General features: G+C 40.0%; 1 long non-coding RNA gene across 1 annotated transcript; it reads left to right on the top strand.

Moving 5' to 3' along the window:
- The first annotated feature begins 390 nt into the window (after nucleotides 1-390).
- On the top strand, nucleotides 391-3376 carry LOC125269667. The gene is made up of 4 exons (XR_007185165.1): nucleotides 391-569; nucleotides 1163-1245; nucleotides 1384-1504; nucleotides 2573-3376. It is a non-coding gene; the product is annotated as an uncharacterized LOC125269667 (long non-coding RNA).
- Nucleotides 3377-6888: the final 3512 nt, after the last annotated feature.

The following is a 6888-nucleotide window of genomic DNA, read 5'->3' as shown; positions in this document are numbered from 1 at the left end:
ACTTGTCACTCAAATATGATTGGTTGAATGAAATGCAGGATTAACAATGTAAGCAGGCAGTGTCATTTTATAAACTGCTTCAAGTGACCCTGATATTGTAATAAGTACATAAATGAATGAATGAATAAACTAATAAATAAAACATTACAAAACAAACATTAATAAAAATATTTATTTTGTCTTACATTTTAACTGAATATTGACATTTACATTTATAAATGACTTTTTTATTAATAAAAATAGCCTGTCATATTATTAATTGATAAATTAAATTATGAATGGGTAAATCAGCACAGCATAAAACTGCAATGAGAACATTGTTTTATTATTTGATTTGATATTAGGCTATTAACTTTTCAAACATTTTGTATTTTTATTTTATTATTATTATCATGTTATAGGCTTCAGCTAACTTTATTAGAGATCATTATTTAATAGAATTCAAACTGGTTCGAATTCCTATTTCCGGCCCTTTAAATTTAAAAGTAGGCGCGCGGAAAAGGCGCCTAAACAGCAGAGAGGATCGGCTGGAGAATTGACGGTTGAAAACTGCACAAAGTAAAGTCAAGGTAAGACTTCATAAAAAATAATGGATTTAAACAATGTTTTTATGTTGTTGGCGATTGCTTCGTTATATTTGATTGGAGTATTTATGTGATATTAAAGTTAGCTAAATGATTACTTAAATCGTTAGCAAGCAAACACATAGGTAAGGCTATTTGAATTTAAGTTACTTAGTCATTTCAACTTTTGCTATCTCTGGATTTTCAGGATTTTATTTAAAAAAAATATGAATGTTTATGTAGAAGATTTGTAGTTTGTGTAGGCTACAATGATTAAGTGACCGGACATAGTAATTTGCTATGTTCGCGCTGTTTACATTTTTCTTATGATACGGCCAGTAGATCAAGACTGATTAGTTCATTGTTTTTAACTATTTTATGTAATATCTCGTGAATAACGTTGATTAGTTCACCTCCGAGTCTTTTGAACCGAGTCTCTTTCGTTCATTCACGTCACGTGACGGCATACATTCAGTTAACGTTAGTTTGGTTTTACTTAAGTAACATGATATACAGTTAAGTCCCATGTAGCCCAGTTAAACTGTAAATCCAGTGGTCAATAATACTGAAGTGATACATTGTCTGTCTCCTCAATGTAGATCCTCCTGCTGTAAAAACCAGCATTGACCAGCATGAATTCCCTTTCACTCACTGTTTCCCAACCTGCAGTCGGTTCAGCACGGTACTGTAGACAAGTGTTTTTACTTATGCTTTATTATGGCATAACAGTAAAATAAAATTATGACTATAATTCAATTGGACATTCATCTATGTATTCATTGTACATTATACTGCACTAACTAGTTTTATTACTTGTCAGAAACATCAGGCTCACAGCAACAGATTAAGAAGAATCCTGCATCAAAAGATGACTTCAACTTGCATGTGAGACAGAGTGAGAAGAGAAAAAGAGGAATGAAGATGGACTGTCTAAGAAACCTGTAAGTCAGTTACACTGTCTATTTTGCTATATGTGTGTATTAATTTGTATTATACTACGAGGATGTTGAATGCTTGAATTAGAGCTACGATAACCGCAATACCGCAGTAATGAGATGCCTACCGCGATGTTGAGGCCATCACCGCCATCACCACACCGTTTCTATGGTAACCAAGAGCTCCTGAACTCATCAGATTCATGCGGCTGCAGCTTGTTTGTGGTATCGGCGAAAAGAATGATTTGTTGAACATCCGCGAAAATGTTAAAGTATGTAAAATAGTGGCTGAACTTAAACATATGCTTTTATTAAAACTGGTGCTCTGCTGTGCCAAGGGACATTTCGAAACATTTCACCAGTTACTTTCATTTACTGCATAGACCTTTATGTCCTATAAATGTGTCATATTCGTATTTGTGTGACAGTCCACGCAGCTTTCAGTGGGCAGGGCTATTGGCATTATTAATAAAGAAACATGAATGAATGAGAAAGTAAAGAGCAGGACGTGGTTGATATTAAAAATAAAATTAAATACTGGCAGGATGTTTCTATGCGCATACTCTGAGTGTAAGACGGACAAGCATTGAAGCCTCTGTTTGCGCGTCTAATTGGTCAAATACACCGTGTGAGCCAGAAAGTGAGCTAATGTATATCACACAAAAAGCAAAGTGCAAACTATTCTCAAGAGACAAATTTCAGCATAACATGCTGATAACGGTAGGCTATCCTAACTGTCTTAATTTATTCCTTTATTTATTTTGTGGACCATAAATATAGTAAAACAAATGAGAAGAATAGTATTTCGTGTTAAACAGTTTGGTTTTTAAAATGCATCTAAGGGTGCTTTCACACTTGGTTCGATTGCCTGGACCGAACGCGAGTTCAATTGCTCTCCCCTCTCCCTGCGCCCACTGGACTGTGTTCACATTATATTATTTGGGTCCGAACCGCGGTTCGTTTTCGTCATCAAACCAGCAGCTGTTGACTACGTTGCTTAATAACGATGGCACAGGAGAAGTCGGCAAAATGCATAACGTTGCTCTCCTCACTATTTTTGTTTTTGAACCGTAGGTTTTGTTCATAACGGAACTTGCATCTATCTCCCACGAATGTAGAATGCTGAAGGCGAGCAGAAATGAGAAAAGTTATGCTACAGCTCTCTGTTTGCAGCATGTCAGTCACGCTCGTCTGGAAAGTGAGTGAAACACACACACAAACACACATTTTTATCAAATAATACGGCATTAATAGCGGTTCACTTCCACAACTTGGTGCGTTTGCATTTATATCAGAAGCGAACTGTACCTGAGTTCACTTGAACCGCACCCCAGACCACCCTTTTTAAGCGGACTCGGGTACGGTTCGTGGGTGTCCGCAGTTAAACACAGCACACAGTTACTCCTCGTGTTTGCTGGATAATGATATAATGATATTATATTTAATCCTCCAAAATCACTGTGCAATAATGAGTGTGTTAAGTGAATAAATGTAAACTCTATGAATGAAATGAGCGCAAATCAAATAGCTGTATTGCTGTTGCCTCTCCATGTGCCACAAATCAGCTTGGAAAGAATAAATCAACTGAAATACTTAGTGCTTTTTCCAGTTTAACGCATTAAAATATTTAACACAGTTAATGCAGCATACGTTTTTTTTGTTTTGTTTGTTTCATCCTTTGGCTAGCATTACAATATATGATTACGCTCTTATTTCTGTGAATGCTTTTAAACCATTTAAGCGCACCAAAAGAGAAAAAGAGAACGCACTGTCTGTGAATGTCCTGTCACACACACGACGCACAGAAAGACATGCACCAGTATAGTGAGCATGGACGGCCCACCAGTATCGAGTTCTCTGTCATGCTTGAAGAAACAATAACACACACGATAATGTCAAAAATGTCAGTTTTGTTAAATATCACCAATGGAGCAGCCTTAAATGAGTTAAAGTCCCCGTGAACCGGAAGTGCAAACGTCTTTTCTCCAGTGTTGTGACATATTTCCAAGCGAAACAGAATATTGAATAGAGGGCAGAGTTTTAATTTAACGCTCCTCCTCTCCGTCTCTCGCTCATAGCAGACTAAGGGTTGGGGGGGGAGTGGTTTTATTTTATCAGAGAAGGAACACCATTTCAGACCAGAAGTAACATTTCAGATTTTGATTAAAGATTACCACGACAAACAATTTTTTTCGGTGTATTAACTTGCACGGATTAATTGTTCACCACAAGACTAGTAATATGCACTAACAAAGTAAGTAAGGTCAATTTTGATTTTATGACGTCTTGAAATGAAGTCTTAATTGAAAAGTAAATGAGTTGTGAGAAAGTGGACATCAGTAGCTGTATTAAGACCCGGGTATACTTCACTTTCCGCGGCCAGACGCATCTCACGTGCAGTCTTGTCTGCGCATCTTTCAAAGTATACTCAACTACAGATGTGCGTGGATGACCGAGTTCAACACATGCAGTACAATTTAATTCACAAATCGTGCCATCAACGGGACTTCGCTGGGTAGGATCAGAGTCTTGAAACAGTCTTGAAATTTGGCCTGCACACGGACGAGGTATGCAGACGTCCGTGAGCCCTCCAGATGACGAACATTACGACATGCAGACGGTGCACGAACGTGGCTTTAGTTTCAGTGAGACTGTCCTTATTTCATAAAAACATGCCATTAAAAAGTATTTAAAATATACTCTTTATGTTGTTTCTTTATGTTGTTTTTATTTTAGAGATTAACTGTGACATTATTACATAATGTTACAATATGTATTATTAAAAACTTGACTATAACATTACATTTAGATCTGTTTCATTATATTTAGATAGTGGCATGAAAGGTTGCAACTTTGAATGAGCATTGTAGCTGATCACAGTCATGTTGAGTGTATGTAAGCAGTGATCTCATCATTGAAACTCGAATTCTGCTCACTAACAAATACGTTCATCGTAACTAACAGTGCAAACACAATGTAAATAAGAGGTTTGTTGATTATAATGGGAGTTTTGGTGTGAGTTCAAAACTCAGTCAACATTTTGTCTGTCTCTTCCTTATCCCGAGGTTACCATAGTCAGCTGGATCCCCTCCAAATCCAGATCAGATGGTGGACCTGCATCTTGGCATGACCACGACGCAAGCCTAAATGTCAACGAAGACCATGTCAACTAGACAAGCCAGACAGATCCCCTGTGAGAACTTCGTTGACAGCCATCGGCAAAGATCCTCAGCAAAGACCACAAGAACCAGACAAGTCCTCTGCACAGACCCCTACGGCTAGCTTCAACTCTATGCCGGCGTGTTGTATCTTGATCTTCAAACTGATGGAACCGTATGAAATATTCTAGATTATACCAATCCACAATCTGACTTGTGTTGCTGCCTGAATCACATCACACCATATTCGTTCATTGGCCAGAGGAGAACTGGTCCCTGACTGAGCCTGGTTTCTCCCAAGGTTTTTTTTTTCTTCTCCATTTTTGTAACCTGATGGATTTTGGGTTCCTTACCCCTGTTGCCTTTGGCTTGCTAAGTTTGGGACACTTAATATTCAGCAATAATATTGATTTGATTGCACTGACACTATCATATGAGAACTGAACTGAGCTGGACGATGACATCACTGTTTTTTGCAGAGCTGCTTTATAACAAATTGAACTGATTTCATAATTGATTAACTTTATACAGCTATTGAACAGAACTGAATTAAAACATACTGACTTCAGCTGAACAATGACACTATTTCTTTTAGAGCTGCTTTACAGCAGAATTGAACTGGAATAATTGAATCATTCTCCTGTTTATACCTGTAAAGCTGCTTTGAAACAGTCTATAAAGTGTTAAATTAAAGCTGACTTGACTTTTGAAATAGCCTGATCTGGTAAACAGTAATGCGTTGTCAAAATGTCACCATTCTAGGCAGCATGTGGGCCACATGAGGATTTTTATTTTAATCCACTAGGGTTAAAATAAAAATATACTGTGGCCCACATTAGGGTCAGTTCTGGTTTATTATTTGGTTTGTTATTGGCTTACGTGTGGCATGATTGTGGCTTTATTGTGGCCCAGATCTTTCAAACAGGAGTGGACCGCTCATCATGCCATCATTCAACGCAGTATGTGGGCCAGAGCGAGGTGTTGGATCTGGGCCAGAATTAAAATGAACTGTTGCCCAGATTAGGGCCAGTTATGCTTTATTTGTATTGCTTGTATTGTATTGCTTATGGCTGACATGCGGCATTGGTATGGCTTGCTTGTGGCCCAAATCTGGCCATCATTCCATGTGCCAAGGCTGCCAGATGACCACTCACTGCAGGGTGCAGTTCTCGGAGAAACAGAGTGTTGAAGATGAAATCTTCCTCCATTGCTGGCTGACCACGTGCTCTGAAGTAGGCCATTTGCAGTCGGCTGTAGCAAGTGTATGGGTTTTTCAGTCTGCCCCGTTTTAGGTCCATGGCAGCAGGGAGCCCTTGATCTGATGCAGGGTCAGAAAGCTTTTGGCTCAGAGCCTGTTGCAGGTGCTGGCAGTTGGATGTGACAGCTGCTGGCAAAGTTTCTTGGCCGCTGGACGTTTTGGGCAGTGGACTTTTAACCCCATTTGGAATTAGGGCTTCTTGACTGGTTAGGAGAAACTCTGTGATGTGTGTTTCCCCTCCCATGCCACTTTTCAGCTCTCTGTAACCATTGTCAAGTTCATTCACATAGTTTCTTTGTTGTTTCGGAGCCATAACTCCTTTCTGGGCCTGTTTAAGATGATTTTCACAGGTCAGGGCTTTAGTGTGTCTGTCTTTCGGCTTAGTCTCTGCTTTGGCTAGGGGAGCTTCGCGGTGTTGGAGGTTTTCAGTCAGTTCTCTACGCTCCACCTCCAGGTGGAGTTCTGCAAGGGCTTTTTGAAGTCTTTGCAGCTCCTCCTGCAGCTCAGGTTTGGATTCATCCGCTGTCCAACGCTGGTCCTGGGTCTCGACGAGTCGCTGATCGTGGTGACGATGAATCTGGGCCTGATTCCTCCGGGCATCCTCCGCCTGGAGCTTGAGGTTGTGGGCGATGGCTCGGATGACTTTCGCCCATTCTTTGTAGCTCGGCGTCGGATCGTGGGCCATCAGTCGTTTCAGGTTGTCGTCCAGCTGCTCGTTGCTTGGGTGCTGGGGATCCACAGCAGCGTTGGGCAGGAACATGCTGGTCAGGGAGCCCAACCAGGTCTTGAGTCGGTCCCCGTGGGTGCTGGGGCTGGCTGCTCTGAATACGTTAGCTTGCTGTTGGCGAGAGAAAGACAGCACAAACAGAACCAATGCAAGCATGCGCAGAACTAACGACTTATAATAATGCATGATTATATAATTCTTTGGTTTGGTTCCAGTTAACTGGTGCAGACAGTTAGTGGAATGTAGG

The sequence above is a fragment of the Megalobrama amblycephala genome, linkage group LG6 (genome assembly GCF_018812025.1).
Source record: "Megalobrama amblycephala isolate DHTTF-2021 linkage group LG6, ASM1881202v1, whole genome shotgun sequence".
NCBI classification, from domain to species: Eukaryota; Metazoa; Chordata; class Actinopteri; order Cypriniformes; family Xenocyprididae; genus Megalobrama; species Megalobrama amblycephala.
The sequence above is the reverse complement of the archived record's forward strand: the minus strand, read 5'-3'. Positions and strand labels throughout refer to the sequence as shown.